The following is a 24,608-nucleotide window of genomic DNA, read 5'->3' on the forward strand; positions in this document are numbered from 1 at the left end:
CTCCTGAATCACACAGTTCAAAGTACCCTTGGACTTTTCAGATCCAATCACCAACATCACCCTGTTTTAGGTTCTTTAGGGCACATATCACAATTGAGAACCCTATTGTGTCATTTGCTTCTTGTCTATCTCATTCAAAATAAGCTTCCTGAGAAAAGGAACTATATCTATTTTTTTTTCAGCGCTGAAATATGTTCAATTTGCTGAATAAATAATCAATGTTGGGTTCTTCTAAATAGTTCTTGTGATCTTTCTTATTTTTATTTCTACCTTCTCACACACATATGCAAAACTATGTTTATTAGTTAATCACAGCCTATATGGTACCATGAATTAGGGTCACAATTTTCTATGGCTAGTGTCATGTTATTTTAAAATTCCAGGATATTGAAATGATGATGCAGCATAACACCTCAACATCTATTTCCCAGCATAAAATTATGGGATAGTTTCCTTTATTCTATGCCTTATGGAATTAGATCACTTCCTTCTCTGTTTATCAGCATGAATATTTTATTAATTCCTGACTTCCCTCTACAAGGTAAACTCTGATATAAGAGGGACTGTGTTCACCACCTTTGCACACCATTGTGTCCATACCTAGTTTAGCTCCTGGAACAAGGAATCTCTCCACATTCCTCAACATGAAAAAACTAAGGAGAAAGTAATAACCCTCATGTTTAATCTGTGTCCCATTTTCAGCTGGGTTTCCACTTTTGACCAGAACCCCTGCCTCAGTATTGTAGATCCTCACTCCTTCCAAAACAGGCTTTTGACTTTCTAGCCTTGCCATCAAAGAAGTTCTGTTGCTTGGGTGTATCCCCAGGATCTACAGCCCAAGCTCCATGCATGTCTCCTTGTTTTCAGGAGCTCAACTTCCAGACTGTAGAGATGATAAGCTTCACTCAATTCCTTGGGCATCCAAGGTTGTGGGGACTCCCTAAAGCAGACAATTAGCATGCTTGGTAAGAATAATGCTACTACTGCTCACTGCTGTGCTCTGTTCCATTAGCTTTCCCCCTAAAGAAATGGGTCCTCACCCAGCAGTTATAAGCAGTGCTTCCTCTAAGAAAAGACAATCTGAGGTTCCTACCTTATTCCAGTCATAATACTGTTTCTTAACTTGACATAGGAAGAAGAAATTCTTGTTGAAAATATTTAGTTACAAAGTAAGAGATATAATTGCCTGACATTATATATGAGATGTATAAGAGATATTATATAAGAGATATATTCCTGACAATAAATATGAATTGAGATAGTCAAATAAAACGGTTGAAAATTCATAGGCAGTATTACCTAAACTTTTCTTATTGAGACCCCATCAGTAAACATTTTTTCAAATATTACCCACATGTGTTTATTTGTATGTTATACACACATATATTAATATATATACACATATATGAACATGAACTTACCTAAATCTATACATTTTAAAAGGGAAAGATGAAAATAAATAGAAAAAATAATTTTGTTCAGGAAAAAATTATCTTACCCACTCCTTGTCCAGGCCCAGAGATACACTGGCCATCCTGCATCACTTTTGCCTTGGAGGGACGATCACTCAGGAAAGTTCAAGATGCATTTCCTCTGCTGCTCCTTGAAGTCACTATTCACACTTGGATCACACTGCAGTTCCTGATCTGGCTTGCCTACTTAATAATGCAGGATTACTCAGGCATTCAGAGAAACTGACAAACCCTGTGAATACATATTTTTAATGGAGTAAAATGGGGTGAAGTTTTATGGTTGTTTCCATCTGACACATAGAGCAACCCAAACAAAACCTGGCTGAGAGAGAAAGAAACAGTTCTCTTGATCTGTAAGATAGTTGTCAGAAAGGCCGCAGGGAGTCAAGGGAGTGATCTGGTCTGTGTGTGTATGTGTATATGTGTATGAATATACATATAAATATATATAAAACACGGCTGCCTGATCATGAGTAAGCCAGGCATGTTTCACTGGCAATGTATGTTTAATAAAACCTTTGTACACATGCCAAAATCCAGCTTACCAGTGGTGTTTGTGGATTGTGTCATCCAACATTATTAGCAAAGTGTATAGTTAACCTAGTGCAAGAATTTATTACCACCATATATTTGGTACTCATCTATCAGAAAGTTTTTTTTTTTTAATATTCAACCCCTACAAGCTTTTTGAACAAAGAAATTAGAGTTTTTAAAGATTTTATTTATTTATTCATGAGAGACACAGAGAGAGTCAGAGACATAGGCAGGGGTAGAATCAGGCTTCCTGCAGGGAGCCTGATGTAGGATTCAATCCCAGGTCCCCAGGATCACAACCTGAGTCAAAGGCAGATGCTCAATCACTGAGCCACCCAGGCATCTCGAGAAATTAGATTTTTTAACAGAATGTTTATAGTTAACCGGAATTATCATAACTGTAAATTCAATGTAGGGGAACAGCCCATCGGCTTTATTTTTAGTTAGTTGTGGCAATTGGTTGGTATTTCTTTTCTTTCTTTCTTTTCTTTCTTTCTTTCTTTCTTTCTTTCTTTCTTTCTTTCTTTCTTTCTTTTCTTTCTTTTCTTTCTTTCTTTCTTTCTTTTCTTTTTTATTTCCCAGAAAGGAAAAATGAACACAGATCAGCAGGCTTCCAAATCTATCATTCCAGTTCAGAAATGTGTCATTTTTCTCCTTGACCAAAATGCTTCCCAGCTGTCCACTCCTGTCCTAAGCCCAAACAAATCTCAGATAGTTTTGTTCAGTGATAGGAAGACATCCTTAGTCTGACATTCTGGTATTGGTGTTCTGCTAAATGCTCAGGATGGCATGAAATAGCCAGTGAGAAATGAAAATGCCTCAGTGACAACACAAGGGAATATTCTATTATCTGGGGTACCAATTGCAAAGAAATAAAATACTAGATCCACAGAATGTGTGCTTTGTCAGGCTGCATGTCTTTGCAATTGCCCTCTATGGTACAATCACAAAGGCAGGATTTCATTTCCCCCTAAACACTGTGCATATAATAATGGCTTTCAAAATTTCACAGCATGAGTCTATGATGTTGAAAGACCAGTAAGTTACTATTGATAATTCAAGAGAGATGGATTTAGTAAGTGCAACTTTAAAGGATTTTGAGTTTGAACATGGCTCAAAGGAGGCTACAGTTTTGACTATGGCCTTCCTTTCTCTACCCTACTACTGCTATCCCACAAGGCTGCAAAATTTGACCAGGGGTATTTGTGGACATTGGTCAATCATAACATTTTTTAACCTCCCAGGTATCCCATGATGAGGTTAAGTAAATGTATTTGGTTTTCCATCCTCAAAGATGTACACTTAAAATCATTTGGAATAATGGCAGTCTACATGAGCAAAATAAGCAGTGTTAGAACTGTATTTTGTCTAAGAAACAGAAAAGAAAAGAAAAGAAAAGAAAAGAAAAGAAAAGAAAGAAAGAAAGAAAGAAAGAAAGAAAGAAAGAAAGAAAGAAAGAGTAGCATCATCAAATAAGCTTGGAACTTCGCCAGAGCAACCAATTATAAACTTACTTGAAAATGTATATTTCATTTCAAAACCCTTTAAACATGTAGAAACATGGAACATCAGAGTTGCTGAAATGAATATTTTTATCTACTTATTTCTGTATTTATGCACAGATCGACATAATAATATATATAATATTACATGATCATTGTAGAATGATGTATTAGCATTGTAAAAGTGCAAGAAAAACTTCTAAATATATTGACAATAATATATTGTCATTGTGAAAATGTATAGAAAATAGAAAAATATTTTCTAAAATAGAAAATTGTTAGGAAGACAATAAATTATCCTTTATTTCAGTACCTGACAATAACCACTATTAATAGCTTTTTTTATACAGAATATAAACTTTTGGGTCTTAAGTTTTTTCATTATCACAATATAAGTCCTTGAATATGCTTCACTGTAATTGGTGTATGATGTAGCATTGTACGAAAACACCATAATTTATTTAATTCAATACCTTATAGCCCCATATGTTCATTATTTGATTTCATAAATTATATAAAAGGAAAAGTTTTAAAAATAACATCATCTCTTCTATCTATATTTTAGATAATCCCCTAGGATAGACACCTAGAAATGTAATTACTTGGCCAGGGGATATGGGGATTTTTAAGGCTGTTGATTAATAATGCTAAATTGCTTTCAACAAAAACAAAGTAATTTTCATTATAAGAATAATTATTTCAGGGAGAGAGACTATACAAAATGTTCAAAATATTTTAATCAATGACCTTACTCTCCAGAGCTTTGGCTAATGGAGAAGGGAAGATAAGGAGGTTTTAAATGAAAGAAGGAAGAAAACGAAATATTTGAATTTCTAAAGTGTTTACATTTATCAACTTACCTTAAAATGAATGGCTCTGTTTCTAACATACCACATATATGCCTACCAATTAAAATAGTTAGTCAAGTAGCATTGTCCAAATGACTTGTCTTCATGTTACTTGATCATTTATTTTTAGTGAAAATATTTTGGGCCAATTCTAATCACTAAATCAGTATTCTTAATCTCTTAATGATTAAGAATATAAGAATTTGGGGGTGCCAGGGTGACTCAGTCAGTTTAGTGTCCAACTCTTGATTTTTAGCTCAGGTCATGATCCTGGGGTCCTGAGATGGAACTCCATGCTCAGCGAGGAGTCTGGTTGAGATTCTCTCTCTCTCCCTCTCCCTGTACTCCTCCCCATACCACCATGCTTTTGTGTACACTCTTACTGTCTCTCTAAAATAAATAAATAAATTTTTTGAAAAAGAAAAACAATCTGAGAATTTGATGAAAGCTCTTGATTCTCCTAGAAAATACACCTATACACAAAACTTTGCATTTATTATCAGGGATTCACTGATCCCCAAGACACTGCATAGTCCCTTTAGGTGTGTAGTGACTTTTGATTAAGAAACCCTAAAAAGGAAACATCAGCCTATCCTCACAACATTTGAGAAGGAAACTGATAGTGACAACATTTAAATGCTGTATCTGAATATATTACTACTCACAGAATCATCAAATGCTACTAATGAAAAAAAAAAACTATAGAAATATTTAGTTAAGTGGGTCCCCACATTTTGGGGGACACAAATTTCTTCGAGAACTTGATGAAAGCAATGGACCTTTCTTCCAGAGAGAAATGCTTAGAGACACATTTAGCCGCAATTTTAAAATAGCATGCGGAATTCAGATGATGAGTTCAAGGATCTTCTGAATTCTTTCCTCAGGGTCCAAGAAGTCCAGGCTGAAGGCCTTGAGTTCCAATCCCAACTTCACCCCAACTGTACAGATGAGGAAAGTAGAGTATAGAGTAGTTAAAAGATCTGTCCTTATTCAAAAGAGGGGTTGCTAGAAATGCTGGAATTATAATCTACGTTTTATGATCCCCTCATTTGGTACAATATTAGACCCATTTTACAGATGAGAAAGTTGAAATTCAAAGGGGAGAAATTACTTACCATAATTATGTACTATATATGATAAACAGAAAACAAGGGAGTGATTCCATCTCTAGGCTTTCAAGCTTATAGATGGCTCCCTTTCCTCACCAAGATGATAAATTTGTGTTTGGTATATAAATTTGGAAATAGATCAGTTAACTGTAGGTGATCAAGTTATTTAACTTGATCAAATAATGCATTTGCACTGAAATACATTGTGGTTAACCATACAAACTCCACATTTAAGAACTAAACAGGTATATTTGCATACTTAGGCAATTTCTGGTACAGATGTTAGCTTCTCAGTATGCCTACCGAATTTGCATTGGCAAATATGAACACACTTGTCATTGAAAGCTTTCCCTTCTGCATTTTAAAATTTGACCCTTCCAGTTCTGAAACTGAGAATAGTAACCTTGTTTAATTTTAGAGTGTGCATTGTCTACAACCAGCAAAGTTCTTTAAGCAAACTGAATATTTCTGTTGGTCATCCTCGCAGGCCCACTAATTTGAAAAGAACATGTAAAATGGAGATGTAAAAATGTTCTGTTTTTGATAATGTCTTTTACTTATCCTAGCTTCCAATTTGGTGACGCTGCAGTGAGATACCACAGATCATCAGAAATCCACCCTCTTGAAGCCAATATATCAATAAATATATAGACATACAGGTCCCAAGACCATCCCCTGCTAGCTGTCTAATCATACCATTGCTCTCAGAATCATAGGAGGCAATTTAATCGAATGGTGGTTAGCCATTGGGTAATTATTTTCCAGGCCTTTAGAAAACTACAGGTCAGTGCTTGTTAAAGGAGTATCTTCTTGTATGTTGCTTGCTCTGCTGATTTCTTATTCATAATCCCTGGTTCTATCTTTCAAGAGAAGGCTAACTTCCAGCCTAGTGAATGAGTACACAGAGGGACAAATTAAAACTTGGAACCATGTCAAGAGTTGAGACTCCGGTAAAGTCAGGGCATGGAGTAGAAAGGTTGTCCATAACTGAGCTAGATTCCTTTAACTTTCTTGCTAGATATATTTAAGGGGTCCCTTTTTCTTAAATGGCCACTTTCTGTCACTCATGTTATGGAATCTGTGACACTTTATACACCAAAGATGACTTTTGTGTCCATTTCTGAACTTGACATAAAATGGAGAAGCACTTGTCAGGACTATATCTATATAGTCTGCTGCTGGTGAAAAAAAACGAAGTAAAGGCTTGAGAATAGGAAATTACTCTTTAGTTCAGTTTAAAATCAGTTCATCTTGCTATGAGTTAACTAAACTGGCCACTAGTATGTTTCAGTAACTGTACGATTCTTTCTACAGAGCTCATCCAACCTTACCTCCAATTGCCCCTAATTAAGCGAGTAGATCATCAGACTAGGAATTAAGAGGAATACAATTTGGCTATCATTTCTTATTTGACCAGATTGTGTGATCTTTGGTGAAACTTGTATTGTATACAGAAAGGAGAGAAGGAAGATAATCTTTCCTCTTTCATATAGATGTTCTTACCACGTACACCATGTATCCGGTTATCAGCACTTAAACAGATAATGGAAAGGGAAGAATTAGGGAGGCAAAGTAGCCAAGGTTTGAATCTTAGCAAAGTGATGATCCTGAATAAATTCTTTTTCCTCAATGAGTGTAAGCTAACTCATTTGTAAAATGGAGACAGTAAGAGTTGTCTCATATCTTGTGAGATATCATTGAGAAAACACATGGAACACTTAGTATGAGCCCCTCTACCCAGTATTATACACATATTCAGTAGGTGATAGCCATTATCATTTAACATCATGAGACTTTTCTATTTTCATGTGAACTTATGGTACATTACAGTTTGGCAGAACTGAGATATGAGAGAACCTAAGTATTTGTAAAAAGACTCAAGAATTGCTATTACTATGTATCCCCATCAGCATCCATTTAACACTGAAAGCGGCACTCCAGAGAACTTCCTATGAAGATGTTTGGAAAAAGCAATCATAGAAGGTCCCTCTCCACTTTATTTCCAGAAGTTCTGAAAAGACACAAAATTCATTTTTGGTATAGGGAAGTCACAGGTTTTATGACATGGGTGACAGAGTTTGGAATAGTGAGAAAGAAATGCTATGTAGTTCCTCTGTGGCAAAAAGCAAATATTTCATTTATTTTGTCTCTGAAAAAAAATCACTCATTAATTTTTTGACTTCAAAAAAACACCTAAAATGTAAGTTTTTAAAGAGAATATTTTCCAGCAGGTAGCAGAAAAACAGCACAGGCTAGTTCAAGCCCACCTTCAAGTACAATGATTTATTTGAGTTGAATAACTTTCCATATAATCATGCTTTCATATACAGTTTTAGTTGTTGATATACTACTGTATGAACATGTGTATGTTTCCAAATTCAAATAGAAAAACTATAAAATATGATTCAAGCCATATGTTTTCTCTCTTTCCGTTAAAAGAATTATGTACATAAAATAAATTGGGGCACGGATTCATAGGGGCCTGCATACATTTTATTCAAAAATATTTTTAAATAGCCAGGTGACACCTGAAACAAGGGCTCTGTAACACCCCCAAGAGATCCAAGTTGCCTTAATATTCTACTTCACCAGCCCCGAGGCTGGAAACCTTGGGCTTTCTGGCTGGTAGACCCAATTAGATAAATTTTTCCATCTGCTGGTGAGATTGCTGGTCTAGTTATCATGAACCGCAATGTACATGGTATACATGTGAAGTGGAGACTAGACACAGTGATCTGAGTAATTCAACAGAAAACTGATGAAAATCTTGCCTGCTCTACCATACAGTCTTAATTGGTCAATTCAATATGTAAAGCACATCAAAAGGTTGAGTCAGAATTATCAACCCCCTCCTATACAAACACGTGTTTATGCCATCATCATCATCATCATCATCATCATTGTCAACATCATTATTCTTATTGCTGTCTATTGTATGCCAGGAATTGCCAGGTCTTGCCACATATTACACCAGGTAGGTCTCCAACCCATATTGTGAATGAAGTATCCCCATTACAACCAAGAAGAAACTGACATCCAGAAAGAGCCTTCTGTATTTGACAGTCCTGAGTAAGATAGAGACACTTTTTTTTTGGTTTCATTTATCATTATTTTATACATTATTTGATAATCATACATTGTTTTATAAACATCCATGTGGTGCCATACACATCCGTCATGGCATGGCCAGGTAGGGAAGTGTCTTTCTACTTTCTACGTAATCCACTGATTTGAGTTGAAATCTCAGCTCTGTTACCTACTTATGGCCTGATTGATTTGGGGCATGTACTGTTAACCTCTCTGAGTTTCGTATCTCCCATTTCAAGATGAGAAAAATTTACACGGACTTAATAATAAACACACAGCACCATAAACAGGATAGGTATCAGTAAAACAGCTTTTTTGTTATTTGGCTTTCTTGTGATTGAGGGTACTCAGTTATTTCTAAAGAGAAAGAGAAATAGTCCTTGAACAGCTTAAGAACTTTTACAAATACAGCTTATTTTTATTCACTTGCTTAAGAACAATAGACAGGCCTCCTATGATAACTCTGAAGGGGCTTGAGGAAAAGCAATCAACCCTGTGCTGTTAGGATGTCTCTTTTCACAAGAGGCCAGAAGGCATGGCTCTAGCTCATCCTCTGGGTTAGAGGGGAGCTGGACTTCATGTCCCACTTGTTCCCCAGGGCCTGTTTATAAAGCCCTAGGCTGGTCCATGCTGCTGCCCCAGGAATCTTCCCATTTCTGCCAAATAAGGATGGATATCATAAAAATTCATCTCCCCAGAGGGAAGAAGTCCAGTTGTAGGTCTTTTAAAAGCCTTTTAAAGTGCAAACAAACAAACAAATAAAACAAAACATATTTTTACTATTTGTTAATATGTTTTTGCCAATGTGCACTTAGAAAGGCATAAATACATAAATAGGGAATTTCCTTTTCTCTGAATAATTAGGAGAAAAACATGTAGCCTTCCATTAGGGCATGTCTGCTTCAGTTTTTCAGCTGTGTATTTAAAGGGAAAGGGTACCAAAAGGAGCCGATCTTTTTGTGCAGCCGCTATATGCCAGAGTCCTCATTCACTGTGATATACGTATAAACTTGGCACACAATCCTCTGTAAAAGGCATTATTATCATTTCCATATGGTAACAACAGCAATTGTATTGGTAATGCATTTATAATAATTTTATTTGTAAAACAGTGTATTTACAGTTTTAATTCAGACTTGCACTCAAAGAGAATTTGATATGACTCATCTCTTATTTTAAAGATGACAAAAACTCAAAGATGATAAATGTTTTGCCTTGTCTGATGGTAAATGTCCAGGGACACATAGTGCTAAGTGTTACAGCCAGGATTTTTTGGGTCCAAGGCCCATGTTCCTTCCCACTGTGTAACACGTCCTTACCAATGGATGTCTAGCTTGTTCCTATTTCTGTTTCTTTAAATCAGAAAGCACACAGGGTGCTAAATAAATTCTGGTTGATTTGCTATAAGTGTTATTTGCACATTAATATTAGATCTTGCAAGCAGGATTTATTTTGATCACTGGACTCACTAGGACATTTGAAGAATGGAATGTTGGGTTGTGTGGGTTAAGGAGACCAGAATAGAACCTGGTACTTCAGCTCTGGATGGGGCTTTGAGGATGGAGGGGGCAAGTGCATTTAACCTTTGGTGGTTTCTTTTCTTTTCTTTTTTAATATTTTATTTATTTATTCATGAGAGACACAGACAGAGAGAGAGGCAGAGACACAGGCAGAGGAAGAAGCAGGCTCCATGAGGGAGCCTGACATGGGACTCGATTCCCGAGTCTCCAGGATCAGCCCTGGGCTGAAGGCGGCGCTAAACCGCTCAGCCACCTGGGCTGCCCCTTTTGGTGGTTTCTAATGGCCGTAGGACGCCTTTGCAGGTAAGCAGGCTAAGCAGAAGCAGGGCGTTGAAATGTGTTTGGTGTCATTGGGCTTGCCTGCCTGCAATGCACCATGAGAAGTTTCTCCCCACCTGGGCCCCAGAAGAATTCTATACGGAGCAGAACAGAGCCCAAGCCATTATAAGGCGGGAAGCAGAGCCCAACTGGATCCGTTGCTTAAAGCAGAGTGGTCCAGCTGACCTCAAACTGATCCTCAGCAGAACTGCAGACACAAAAGAAATGAATGCTTTATTGCATCCTCCACGAATTTGTGGCCATTGTTCTGCGATGGTAGATGAATGACATAGCCTCTGAATATATTTTTTTATGCTAAAGTAGTCAACCTATAAAATGTATAGCCATAGCATGTAATGTTTATAAATTTAAGGATTAAAAAATGATTTCCAGAATATTTGCTTGTTACTATTCTGTAGAAATTAAACCCTATTTAAAATAAGGCTTAGAAAATGAGACTACATGAAGAGGTGGACAGAGAGAGCTAGGAATCACTGTCCTCTATTATTATCATGTCGTTCATCCAAGTACTGAAAAAAAAAATCTCTCATTTGTTCATTAATTTATTCAACAAACTGCCATTAAGCATAATATGCAGCAGGTAGTGGGTTTTTCAGGATGAGCAGCCCAGGTGCCAAAGTGAGTTCTCAGCTCAAAAGAGAGACGGGTTCAAACAAACAATGGGTAGACAATGTGATAAGAGGCTAGAATGGATGTGTGATTGGTGTAGATTCTGAGAAGGTTTTTAAATAAAAATAGCTGAAATGGACTGTGCACTTACTGCAAATTCAGTGCTGATCTGTATGTTTTACATCAATGGTCTCATTTAATCTTTGAAACCCTCTGAAATGAAATTGAAATCACTAAAACTGTTTCCATTCCACAGATGAGAAAATAGAGTTCCATGAAGTTTAAATAATTTGTCCTGGTATCATGTAACGTCAGGTATCATGTAATGATAGTGCACATTATCTGAACTGGTGCAGTGTGATTCCACACCTCACACTTTTCACCAGTATACTACAGCTAGAGATTAGGTTATACCTGAGCCAATTCTTTTTTAAAAAAGAGTTTATTTAGAGAGAGAGAGAGAAAGAGAGAGAGAGAAAGGGCAAGCATGATGAGGGGCAGAAGGAGAGGAAGAGAGAATCTCATGCGGGCTCTAAGTTTAGGAGGGTCTCAATCTCATGATCCTGAGATAATGACCTGAGGTAAAATCAAGAATTGAGGGCTTAAGTGACTGAGCCACTGAGGATCCCCTACCTGAGCCAATTCTTAAATGACAAATGTAGAGGACTGCAGTAATTAGCCAGCGTCTTGGCATAAGCCCTTGTGGATACATCTGGTTGGCCAAATTTCACATCCAGAGGGCTATGTCAAACTCTGACTTAATTCACGTTGATGTTGATATTTAGAGGAACCCAAAGCCCTCCTTTCACATGGATCGCGCTAAATGAACTACCAACCTGTCTCTCCTTCCTATTCATAGATAACTGACTCACACACTTTCCATCCCTCACTCCATTTTTATCCCAGAAACCTTCAATGTCCTTGTGAATGACACAGTCAATACCCTGACTCATAGCTTTTGACTTCAACTCCAATAGCCTTCATCTCTATTCCATCAGTACCATGGGATGAACTTAATTTTGACTTTCTCACTCTCAGGAAGTGTGCTACCCATTTAAACCTAACATCTCATTCTCTGACCACAAACTCTGGTCTTAATAGCTTTCTAGGTCTTCAGGTTCCATTTAATCTGCACACAATTTCTGAGTTTCTTCCCTCAGCACTTTAATTTCTTAGTTTCTTCCCATCTACCCCATATTTCTTTACTTGCTTTCATATAGTCATACACCTGACTAGGAATATGTAGTTCCTCAGTTCCTGGGCCATTCCAGCACCTTGTCTCCCCACAACATGTACTCAACATATCCAAGTCTGTAGATCACTTAATGGACCCTTGTGTCCCACTACAAATTTGTGACTCTTAAACCCAACTAGACTTTATACCATTCAAGTATCTATATATGCATACTGGGTCATCTCTCCCTTCTTGACAGTAGTTATTCCAACATTTTATATCTGTGCCATGGGCCACATTGTGACCCCTCAAAATTCACAGGTTGAAGTCCTAACCTCCAGAACCTCAGAATGCAACATAAGATTTAAAATGATGTGATGAAGTCAAAATGAGATCATGACAGTGGGCCCTAACTAAATATGACCAGCATCCTTCTAAGAAGATAAAATTTGGGTACAAACCCACACAGAGGGAAGAGCATTTGGAGGTACAATGAGAAGATATCTACCTATAAGCCAAAGAGAGGCTTCAGGAGAAACCAATGTTTCCAATGTCTCTATCTCAGACTTGTAGCTTCCAGAAGTATAAGAAAATAAGTTTCTGTTGTTTATATTGCCCAGTCTGTGGTACTTTGTTAGACAAGCCCAAGAAAATGTGTACAATTAGCTTCTTTATATTTCCCTTCTTCTTACTTTTCTTGTAGCAAATAATCTCATCTTCTAATCCTTGGGGGAAAATAGAGGATTTCAGGCTTGAACTCTTAACTGCCTAATCTTATATCTACAAAACTCATTCCTCTCATTTTCCATCCCAAACAAAGAAAACTTCTCCCTCTGTCCAAAGCTCATCTTCTATTTTCACTTTAGAGTCTACATCTTCTGGTCTTCTTGAAAACTCATTCCATAAACAACTTTTCCTCTCCTTTATCCTGAACATTTTTTTCTCTTTGTTGAGTCTTTTCTTTCCAATCTAGATATACGCTAATGTTATGACTATACTTTAAACCATATTGTAAATAAAACTTTATTCCACTGCATGAAATCCTAAAGAAAAATTATGCATTCTCTTCCCCTCCATAGTCAAACTTCTCAAAGAATAAGTCAACATTTGCTCTGTTCTTTGGCCCATGACCCATTAAATGTAGGCAAGAATCACATCACAACACTGAAACTTCTCTGATGAAGTCACCCAAGACTTCTGAATGCAAATATACAGAGTACTTTTCAATTTCAATCTTTTTTGATTGCTCTCAAACTGTCTTCCATTTATTCTCCTAGGCTACCATTGTTTTCCCTCCGAACTTCCTGACTGTTCTTTCTCTTTCAATTCTTAGATTCCTCATCTTTATTCTCATTTTAAAAAAATCTGTTGATGTTCCTGTGTATTCTGTCCTCCTCTTCCCCTTCCCTCTCCCTCTCTCCCTTTTCTTCTCTTCCTCTTCCTCCTCCTCCTTCTCTACTAATGTCTACTATATTCTACCATAATCTCAACTCCTTGGGGTTATCAGCATGACTTTTTTTTCTTCTAGGATCTATAGTATAGTAGTTAAGAATGCAGACTCAGGAGCCAAATTATTGGATTTACAAAATGACTCAACTTCTTCCTAGCCATGCAACCATGGGGAGGTTATTTAACCTCTCTATTTTACTTTTTAATCATTTTAAATGGATTTAATGTTTTTGTTTCAAGAATTAAATGAGTTAAAATATGTAAAGCACTTAGAAATTTCTTGAACATAATCAACATCAAGTACATTTCAGCCATTATTAAATAATGGTGCAGAAATCCAATTCTATATTTAAAACTACCTGCTGCCCCCAGATATCCCATAAGTACCTCAAAATCTTATCCAAAGCTGATCTCATCACATCTTTTTTTTTTTTTTTAGATTTTATTTATTTATTCATGAGAGACACAGAGAAAGATGCAGAGACATAGAGAGAGAAGAAGGCTCCATGCAGGGAGCATGTGGGACTCGATCTCAGGACTCCAGGATCACACCCTGGGTGAAAGGCAGACAGACGCTCAACAGCTGAGCCACCCAGGCATCCCTTATCACATCTTTTTATCACAAAATCTTTCCCCCTAGCTGCCTTGTCTGAATGATTTGTATCACTATTTTCTAATTTGAAGTGACCCTGATTGTTTGCTGAGACTTTTTTCTCACCTTCTTTTCCATCTTCCAATAGTTACCAAGTCCTATTATTTCTACTACTACATTTCTCTCCACCCTGCCTCCTACCTTGCATCCCATCACTATTGTAATGCAGGTCCACATCTTTGATGTCTGTGTTGCTTATTTTGGAGGAGTAGAGGTCTAGACCATTAGAAATAATCTCCTTGGACTGAATCCATTCTTCCAGTACTCTATTTACCACCCAAGGTATTCTTCTAAAAACAAACATATTCATGTTACTCCTCAGCTCTTCATCACTGTCAGTATGATATCCATACTTTAGAAGCACCCCCCTGCCTTGATTTAAATACTCATGTCTACCTTTCCAATTTAAACTCCACCAAATCCCTTCTGTGCTCCACAATTAAGTAAAATCTCACCTCTTGCCTTTGATCATTCATGTTATCTCTTTTTCCCCACCTACAATATAGACTGTAATCAGAGGCTTTTAAGTACAGACCTCAAATAAATAGTTCTAAACATGCCAGCAAAAATAAATTCAGATAAAAGGAAAGCCTAGATGTATGTATTAACACTATCATAAGGGGTTAAATAATCTAATTACATAAAGCTAAAATTCTTTCTGTCTTCTTATAGTCTTTTCCCCAATTTCCTTATTTAACAGATAACTTCTTTTGAAAATGTGTTCTCTCTCCCCTCATTTTAGAGTTTGATTCACATTCATTGCTCTATTTGACAATTCCTTTCTCAAAACCATGCTTAAAATACTTTGAGTATGGATGTAGCAATCAATGGTAGTCCTATTTTTTTTTAAAAAGTCACAAACAGATTGATAAGAAAACAATGAGTGTTATTATTTGTGTAATCTTCATAGTTTCCTCTGTGGATGCATGTGTGCATTTGCATTTACTCCATTTAAACCTATACATTTATCACATTTGTAATAAGAAAAAAAATGTCTAAAAAATGAAACAATTACTGAGCACTCAACAGCTTAGAATATGTAATGGAATCTATATGCATGTTCTCTTAGCATAAAACATTTGGAGTTAAGTGTTAACTGAATGTAAATGTGGAGACACCTGCTAGTTAAATGGTACCTTACTACAGACGTCCTGGGGATTTGCTATATTCTTGCCAGATGTAACTTTCAGATTTTCACTCCAGCCTAGATAGCACAACCATTGATGAAACACATAGTAGAATCAGCCGTATAACTCTGGAACTCTCTCAGTATCAATGTTGATAGACTTATGTTTGAACTTAACTCTCCGTAACAAGATTTGAGGAATCTTCCCACATCTCAGTGTGCATGATGGTTTAAGGTTTTCATTTTTGGCTTCAAACACACAGGCTTTCTGTCTTTTCTTTTTTCCAACAAGTTCCCTGGCTTTGTCACCACGCACCTCTCTATTTATCTCTGTGAATGCTACTGCTTTGTTTATAGTATAGGTGACAAGATACAAACCAGGATTTGGGAAGAGTGAGTGGGATGGGGCTGACTTGAAGTTGCCTTTGAGGAAATGTGCTATAACTAACATTTGCATCTGGCATTTTGTAGCCTCCTCATCTTATGCTATGTGTGAATTCCAGTTGGGTGATTCATCCTGACATGGGAGTTCTTTGCTTCTTCTACTGTGCAAAAATGTGAGAGAATGAGGGGAGAAGTTTTTCATTCCTTCTGATTTCTCTAAGCAATCTTTATTTTTTTTTCCCATAGCCATGAAAGAGATTTTCCGATGAGAAATGTTGCAGTTATGACATAACAATTCTATGTTTCACAACCCAACTGCTCTTCTTGTTGTGTTTCCCACTCCCATTTCTCACAATTCAAAGTAACTTGTGAGATTACTAGGACAATTAAGGCTCGGGAAAAAGGAAAACTGTGTATTATGGCCCTGATAACCCTTCATGGAGAACAAGTCACAACTCTGCCCCAAATTCCAATTTTAGAGTTGGATTCAACAATAGTAATGAGTAGAAGAAACACAGGAAAGCAGATACGTGTTTTAAAAATCATCTTGGCCAGAAATGTTTATCTAGACACATTAGGCTCCGGCAAGATGTCTATCATCTCCTCCTTCCATAATATTCCAGTTTGGTCAGAGTAGCCTTTATCTATTATCTGAGTACTATTACAACTTATTTTGGAAAGGTCTCCCTGGTCACACGTACCTTGAGCTAGAGAGGAAGGCAACTGATTGCATTTTTTTTAAAAATGTTAAAAAACATTGAAATGTTTCAGTGGAACAATACAAATTATATTTATACCATTGCTTGCAAAGATTAAGTTCAATTAGAATCATCACATCCACTGGGATTAGGATTGAGAAATTCTTTGTTTCATGGACAATGTGTGTGTTTCATTATCCAGGTAAAGCAATGTGCAAAAGGGAAAACAAAAATTGCTAAAGTAAGTAATCTATCCAGAGGTTAAGTATTTTGAATTAAGATACTAGTATTTGTACAGTCTAATTTCAAGCAAATACGTGGAAGTCATAAGAATGTGTTGTCCTTTACTTATAGAGCTGCTATAATAGATAAAACATTACTAGGTAGTTTTCATGTCCTACATTTAATCTTTCTATTCTTACGAGGATAGTCTCTGCAATCCATACCCCTTTTCCATTTTCATTTCCATTCTCATTAGTTTAGAATTTCATCATCTTTTTAAAAAATATTACTAGCCCTCTATCATATCTTCTTGCCTTGAGTCAAACTCTCCACCTCTTTGTACAACCACTGAAATTACTCTTTGCCTATATTAATTCAACAAATAAGGAGAATATTTTAATTGAAAATGACAGAAACCCAATTTAAAAGTATCTAAAATAAAAAGGAAATTCCTTGAGCTATGAAAACAGGAACTGTAAATGGTTAATACAGGTATGGCTCTCAAGCTATTGTTTGACAAGATAGAATCAGGAATATATTACTTTCTTAACTTTGATCTTAATTAAATACGTTTGCCTTATTTCTCAGATAGATTCTCTTGGTGTGGTAAGATGGCTTCTTCAAGAACCATGACACAAAATTTCACTCTGCTAAACACCTCATTAGAAAAATGGGAGGTCTTCCTTAATATATTTGAGGAAAAACAAACAAGCAAATTCTTGGGAAATATTATGGTTAGCTCTGCTGGGGTTATGTTTCATCTTGGAAAAACAACTGTAATATCCAGGGGACCGAGACCCTTCAAATGAATTAATCTGGGTTGAGAGTCCAAACTCTATCAAATATCCAGTGTACAATAATAAATTAGCAGATACATAAAAAAAAAACGATTCAATGTGAGGGAGGAAAAAAGTAAGCAAACAAAGAAGCCCAAAATTGGCAATAAAACCGTGTTCCAGGTATTCCAGGAATTGGCATTATAAATCATACAATTTAAAATAATCATATTTACTATGTTCAAAGAGATAAAAGATATAATGAAAAAGAAGGAGCTGAACATTATAAAAATAGTCCAATAGGGATCCCTGGGTGGCGCAGCAGTTTAGCGCCTGCCTTTGGCCCAGGGCGCGATCCTGGAGACCTGGGATCGAGTCCCACGTCGGGCTCCCGGTGCATGGAGTCTGCTTATGTCTCTGCCTCTCTTTCTCTCTCTCTCTCTCTCTGTGACTATCATAAATAAATAAAAATTAAAAAAAAAAACTTTAAAAAAAATAGTCCAATAAAAAATGTAATTAGATTAATAACTTGATTGGTTTAACAGGTAATTGGGCACAGCTGAAAAGAGAATTAGTGCACTGGATATTATTGTAGAAGGACATATACAGAATTAAGAAGACAGAAACATAAAATGAGAGAGAGTTATGTATTTATAGGATACAGTAACAAAGGTAAAGATATGTGGGTGAGTTAAAACCTGAAAGGGAGAGAATGGGCCATAAAAAGTAGCTGAAGAAATAATGAATGTGAATTTTCAATATTCAGGAGAGATAATGTAGTATAGGATTTATTATGTTACTTTCATACTGTAGAGTGGGATAAAATGCATAGGATAAGTAGTGTAGGTAGTCTTCATGTGGAAAAAAAAAGAGAATACAGATGGAATCTCAGAAATGCAGAAAGAAACAAAAAGCAGCAAGATTATGAGTGTGGGCAAACAAAAATAATAGTACATATTTAACAATATTGGTAACAATATCTTATAGATTTTAAAATACAAGTTATTAAGATACACAAAAGCAGAGATGTGTATATTAGGCAGTAACAGAAACAAAGGAAAAAAGTGTTCTAGGTTTCTTGAATGGCTCTGTAGGAAGGTAAAAAGAACTAACATTTGATTTTGAAAACTCAAATAGTCATAGTGTAATTTCTATGGCAACTACCAAAAAAAAGTAAAAGGTACAATTTCCAAGCTTAGAAAGAAAAGTTGGATTAATAAAAAAAACCAAACTAAAATAAAGACACAAGTGTAGAGAAATGAAATTTGTAAAATGATATATTCAATCCCAAATATATAGAAATTATATTAAATATAAATTGACTACATTATTTGATTAAAATGCAAACTGGCTTTCCAGAAAAACATGTCAAAACCCAATTTTGTGCTATATACAGCAAAATCTAATTTATAAGAATGCAGAATTATTTAAAATAAGAGTAGAAAAAGGATGTGCAATGCAAACACTAACTAAAAAGAAAACTGCCCTGCTATGTTAATATCAGAGAAAGTAGACTTTAAAGGAAAGTATTAACAGAGATTGAGTAGGATAATCCATAATCATAAAATTGTCACTTAAATGGGCCAATATAACAGTCTAATTCAAAATTGTCAGAACCACAATGAGAAATAGAAAGACAAAATGGCAATTAGAAAATGTGAATCGAGTAATAATGAAAATTCTACGTATAACAGATGTAGTATTATGTGTGTTAATACAACAAATTGCTTCAATCTCAGCCATTAGGGGCTCTTTCACGTTGGCTTTTGTGTCCCTGTGACATTTCACAGTCCCATCCTTTTGTTGATTAAGTATTTCCTTATTTTCTGGCACTGTATGATACTCCAGGCTCCCCTGTGTTTTTCCTGTTCCTGTTCTAGAAACATCAATCTCAACAAGGTCCTCTATATCTATGTTTTTTATTTTTATTTTTATTGAGAAAAATGATCAAATCTTAATTGTACACTTCAGTGAATTTTTTACCTAGACATACACTTGTAACTTTTTCTAGTTCAAGATACAGACAGATTTCATCACCCTGGGAAGTGCCTTCAGACTTTTTCTCAAGCACAAACTCCCATTATCCTGACTCCCATTATCCATTATCCTGACACCCAATTTAGTTTTGCTAGTTCTTGAATTTCATCTAAATGGAATCATAACAGTTTGTACTCTTTTGTTTCTGGTTTCTTTAATTTAATGTAATGTCTTTAATACTCATCTATATCAATAGTTTTACTGAAAGGTTATATTTCCTCATGTTAATTTGTTATCCTTTCTCTTATTGACAGACATTTAAGCTCCTTCCTTTGTTTTGTTTTTTTCTTCCTTTTTTTAAATTTTTTTATTTTTTGGTTTGGTTTAGTTTTTTTTGGGGGGGGTTGTTTTGTTTTTTGCCAATATGAATTAATATGACTAGGGTGTCTTCTGGTAAGACATAGCCTCTCACTTAGTATAATGTTTTTGAGATTCATCCATATTGTTGAATATAACAGCAGTTTATTCCTTATTATTACTGACTACTTTTGTATTCTGAGTATATCAGAATTTGCATATTCATTCACCAGTAAACAAATTGTGTCAGTTTTGAGCAATTAAATTAAAAGTGTTAAAAACATTCAGGTACAGCCACTTGTGTGGATAAGTTTTAGTTTCACATGGGCGAGGGGGATTCCTGGATCACATGATAAGAAATTGTCAGTGTTTTCGAAAGTGGCTGATTCATTTTGCATTCCCTCCAATAATGTATGAGAGTCCCAAATTGCCCCACATTCTTTCCAGTACTTAGTATCATCATTCTTTTAACCATTATAAGTGATTTGTAGCAATATCTTATTGTGGACTTTTATATTTATAATTTCTATTTTCCTAATGACTAATGATATTGAACAGTTTTTCTTGTGCTTATTGCTATCTTTAGCTCTCATTTCTTAAGTGTTGCTTAAATCATTACCAATTTTTGTATTCAATTGTTTTCTTATTGTGATTGTTTTCATTTTTATTGTGAACATTCCTTATAAATTTTGAATACTAGTTATTTATCACATTTGTGTTTTGTAGATGTTTTATCCTCCAGTGTTACCTAACTTTTCATTTTAGTAACAGTATCTTTATCAAAGCAAATGATTTTAATTTTGAAATACAATGTATCAATATTGTGTTTGTTTCCTGCTTTTTTCGTGTTCTAAAAATGCTTTGCCTGACACAAAGTCACGAAAGATTATCTACTACTTCTCCAGATTACTGGTCAGGAGTGTGGGAGCCTTCAAGAATAATTTCAAATTTTCTTATTTCTCCATCGGGACTATTAGTATTTGCTTCATGTATTTTGCAGCTCTATTAGCATCCTACAGGGAATGAAAGGAAAAACTAATGACCCAACCAACAATAATATAGTATAACAGGATACATAGTACAGAATTTGGCCTTGTTCAAGAAAAGGTCTGGCCTCTGTCCAAGCTCCTGAGAGATGACTTCTAAACAGTTGGAATTTCTCAAGAAGTAGTTATTCATGGTAAGCTCCTCAGATTGTTTAGTGTTTATCAGTCAATCAATTATGCTACCATAAAACCCCACTAAAACCCCTGGACCTTGGGACGCCTGTGTTGCTCAGTGGTTGAGCATCTGCCTTCAGCTCAGGGCATGATCCCAGGTCCCAGCATCAAGTCCCACATCAGGCTCCCTGCAGGGAGCCTGCTTCCCCCTCTGCCTGTGTCTCTGCCTCTCTGTTTGTCTCTCATGAAAAAACAAATAAAATCATTTAAAAAAAGGACCTACCCTAAATAAAACAATGAAAAAAATAAACCCAATATTTATGTGCCAAAATGATTGTCACAATGTTTTTTTTTTTTTTTTTTTATTTGGAAGCAACCTAAATGCCCTCATACAGGATAATACTAAATAAAGTATTCTCAAAAGTCTCAAATGGAATATTAATTATCTTTTAAAAAATTATGTTGTGGAAATTATGTTGTTAAAAATGTAATGTTAGGTGGAGAAAAATAGCATGATTTGAAACTGTAAAAGTCTAGAGGAAAGTCTAAAAGGCAAATAAATAAATATATTTATATAAATACAATTGTAAATAAAAATCCAGAAGCAAATACATCAACATATTGACTGGTTTCTCTACGCCCTAAGATTATGAGTAGTTTCTTGGCTTAAGTTTACTTTATGATTTTTTTTTTCACTTTTCCCCATAAAAATGAACAGTACTTCAAATGTGAAAAGTAGGCCAAGAAATAGAAGCCCAGGACATAGTATTAGATATAATTCAGTAAAATTACTTCTACGTGGTGACAAAAGTAATTTAAATTTGTACTAAGTATTGCAGTTAATCAGAATAACAGCAAAGAAAGATGTCTATGCCCTAATCCCTATAATCTGTGTGTATGTTAACTTACATGGCACAAATAACTTTGTAGATGGAATTATATTTCTGGAATTTAAAAATGAGAAAGGATATCCTGAATTGCCCACATGGGCCCAATATAATCACATGGGTCCTTAAAGTGGAAGAAGAAGGCAGAAGAGTCAGTCAGAGAGAGGGTATTATAAAAAGAAGATGAGAGATTCTAAACTGGAAAGGATTTCACCTCTCTGCTGGCTTTAAAGATGGATCTGGGCCAAGGATTATAGAGTCTGTGCTGATGGCCAGAAGGAAAGAGGGACTTCAGTCCTTTGAAGACAAAAGGCTGAATTGTGCCCATAATTTAAATAAGAAAGGAAATGCTGTCTTCTCTAGCCCTAAGGTAAGGAATGAAGTCCTGCTGACATCTTAGGTTACTCCAGTGAGACCCATGTCAGTCTTTAGACCTATAGAACTATGAATAACAAATTTTGTTGTTTTCAGCCTCTAATTTTGTGGTGATTAGTTCAGGTGCATGAATAGAAATATTTACTAAGTGCTAAGTTGAGGATTCAAATTAGAAAAATGCTGTGGTCTAAGGCCTCAAGAGAAAGATGGATGCAAAAATAACCATATATACTCTGCTCAACTATATATGTAAAATTTTATGAAAACACAGGTAAAAAGTTATCCTGCCTAGGAGATTCATGAAAGGTATCAGAGGGAGTTGATACCTACATGTCATCATCATTGTCAAACCCCAAGAATTAGGTCTCTTGTTTAAAGCATGCTCAATAATGTTTGCTGATCTGTAGACTGATAATGTAATCCAAGTTCAAGACCACAAAGAGTAGACTTGGTCAAAGCTACAAATACTAGAGACCTTCTCTGAGCCCCCAGGTTCAAAAATTGCTTCCAATTTGATAGTCCTTGATTTTAGATAGGACATCTGGAGAGATTAAGCAATTTTCTTAATGCAAATATATATTTTCTATGCAATATATTATTATTATAATTATTTTAAAAATTATAAGAAAGTACAGAGAATCTGAGAATCACAGTGGTTTTCCCTCATAGTTTTCCCTATTATTTATATCTTATGTTAGTGTAGTACATTTGTTATCACTAATGAACCAATATTGATACAATATTATTAACTAAAGTTCATATTTTACTTTAGAGTTTGTCCTTTGTGTTTTACAGCTTATGGGTTTGACAAATGTATAATGACATGTGTCCATAGTCTTGGTATCATACAGAGTATTTTCACTGACCTAAAAACTGTCTGTACTCCACCTAATCATCCATCCCTACCTCTTCCTGAACTCTAGGCAACTGCCTGCATAGTTTTGCCTTTTCCATAATGTCCTTGGAATCATACAGTATATAGCCTTTTCAGATTGGCTTCTTCCACTTAACAATATGCTTGCAATGTTGTTCCATGTCTTTTGAATGACTTGATAACTCATTATTTTAATAATTGAATAATAATATTTTATGGATATACCACAGCTTATTTATCCATTCACATACTGAAGGGAATCTCAGTTGCTCCCAAGTTTTGTAAAATATGAATAAACCTCATTTAAATATATGTGTGCTGGTTTTTTCATGGACCCAAGTTTTCATGTCATTTGGGCACATACCAAGGAGGATGATTGCTGGATTGTAAGGTAAAAACATATTTAATTTTTTTTGTTTTTTTTTTGTTTTTTTTTCATATTTAATTTTGTATGAGACTACCATACTGTCTTCCAAAGTGGTTGCATAATTTTGCATTATCACTAGCAGTGAATGGAGGTTTATGTTGCTCCACATCCTTACAGCATCTAATGTCAGTATTTTGGATTTTATTAATTCTAATACACAATAATATCTTACTGTTTTTAGCTGAGAATTTCCTGATGACATTTGATATGCATCATTTTTTCATATGTGTATTTGTCAATTGCCATTTGTATATCTTCTTTGATGAGGTATCTGTTTAGCCCTTTTGCACATTTTAAAATTGGGTTCCATATTTTCTTACTGCTGAATTTTAAGGGTTGCCTATTTTGATACCAGTCCTTTATCAGATATGAGTCTTGCAAAGATGTTCTCTCAGTCTGTGGTTTGCCTTTCCATTTCCTTGAGAGTGTCCTTTGCTGAGAAGTTTATAATATTAACAATATACAACGTATCCGTTTTTCTTTCATGGATTGTTCTTTTGGTGTTGTACCCTAAAAAATCATCATAAAGCCCAAAGTCACCTACAGGTTCTCTTTTGTGTTATCTTCTATGAATTTTATAATTTTGCATTTTACATTTAGTTCTATGATCCATTATAAGTTAATCTGGGGGAAAGACGAAAGGTGTGTGTCTTATTTCTTGTTTCTCTATTTTCTTTTTTTTCCTTTTTTCTTTTTTTTCTCTTTCTTTGTTTCTTTCTTTGTTTCTTTGTTTCTTTATTTGTTTGTTTGTTTCTTTCTTTCTTTCTGGCATGTAGAAATTGTTTCAGCACTGTTTGCTGAAACAACAATCTTTCTTTGAATTTCCATTGCCTCTTTGTCAAAGATCAGTTGAGTATATTTATGTGGGTCTGTTCTGGGTTCTCCATTCTGTTGCATTGAACTATGTGTCTATTTTTTTTTAATGCCATACAGTCTTGATTTATAGTAAGTGCTAGAGTCAAGTAGCATCAGTCCTCCAGCTATTCTTCTCTTGCGATACTCTGTTGGGTATTCTGGGTCTTTGCCCCTTAATATAAAATTTAGAATCAT

General features: G+C 35.4%; 1 long non-coding RNA gene across 4 annotated transcripts in view; it reads right to left on the bottom strand.

Annotated features, from left to right (window-relative positions):
• Positions 1–24,608, bottom strand: part of LOC140617238 (uncharacterized) — a 123,544-nt gene that overhangs the window by 42,195 nt on the left and 56,741 nt on the right. For 3 of the 4 annotated variants that reach the window (XR_012017466.1, XR_012017457.1, XR_012017464.1), the window contains exon 3: positions 1,499–1,704. The exons of the other annotated variant lie outside the window; for it this stretch is intronic. This is a non-coding gene — a long non-coding RNA (uncharacterized lncRNA). The remainder of the gene's footprint in view (positions 1–1,498; positions 1,705–24,608) is intronic. 4 annotated transcript variants of the gene reach the window in all.

The sequence above is a fragment of the Canis lupus genome, chromosome 2, assembly GCF_048164855.1.
Source record: "Canis lupus baileyi chromosome 2, mCanLup2.hap1, whole genome shotgun sequence".
In the NCBI taxonomy this organism is placed as follows: domain Eukaryota; kingdom Metazoa; phylum Chordata; class Mammalia; order Carnivora; family Canidae; genus Canis; species Canis lupus.